Source organism: Galeopterus variegatus, unplaced genomic scaffold, assembly GCF_000696425.1.
Source record: "Galeopterus variegatus unplaced genomic scaffold, G_variegatus-3.0.2 Scaffold9565, whole genome shotgun sequence".
NCBI lineage: Eukaryota > Metazoa > Chordata > Mammalia > Dermoptera > Cynocephalidae > Galeopterus > Galeopterus variegatus.
The window spans coordinates 33,053-33,774 of record NW_007735676.1 but is presented as its reverse complement, the minus strand read 5'-3'; the positions used below and the strand labels follow the sequence as shown (position 1 = coordinate 33,774).

The following is a 722-nucleotide window of genomic DNA, read 5'->3' as shown; positions in this document are numbered from 1 at the left end:
AAAAAGAAGTAGCAGTTCAATAAAATAGTTAATACTGTTCTGTAATTATAAGCCTAATTGTAATTGTGAGCATAAATTATTTTTGTTACTCTTTATTAAATTAAAAAATTAGGGCATATAGTAATCTTTTTAATGATTACATGATGGAATAGGATGAAGTTTCTAGTTGTCTGAATCCCTCGTAACTTTTTTTAATACAGAATTGAGGAGAAAAGGATATGTACAAGTAGCTGTGTTATGCACTGATAAGCGAAGGCCATTTAGGTTGCCATAGCAGTCTAGGAAAACAGCTCATCTTTTCTTTTTGGTGAAAATTATATGGCTGTTATTAAATTTCAATGATGCCAAGATATTCAGAGCAGCTAGTATCTTGTGCCTTTCTGTTATAGTAATCAGATTTTTCTAGTTCAGCATAGTAAGTGGTGATAACATTCTTCTTTCACTAAACTATATAAAGTTTTCAAAATGTGGTTTTTTAAAATTACTATTAGTGTAAACACCTTAACTTTTTTTTAATCGTTTTTATCCTAAAATATAAACAGGAATATATTTAAAATTTTTAATGTGCAATTTTCTACTTGGTTTTAATATTTCCTTTAGTAATCTCTGGTTAATGTAAAATATTTTACATTTCTCTTTGATATATGTGATTGGTACTTAGGACTCATGAGTTTGTGTGTAGGAAATTTCTTATTATCATCTTATTTGAAAAGATTTGTTTT

At 27.3% G+C, this 722-nt stretch overlaps 1 protein-coding gene across 1 annotated transcript in view; it reads left to right on the top strand.

Moving 5' to 3' along the window:
* Positions 1-722, top strand: part of LOC103609389 (FERM, RhoGEF and pleckstrin domain-containing protein 2-like) — a 65,144-nt gene that overhangs the window by 37,876 nt on the left and 26,546 nt on the right. The window lies entirely within an intron of this gene.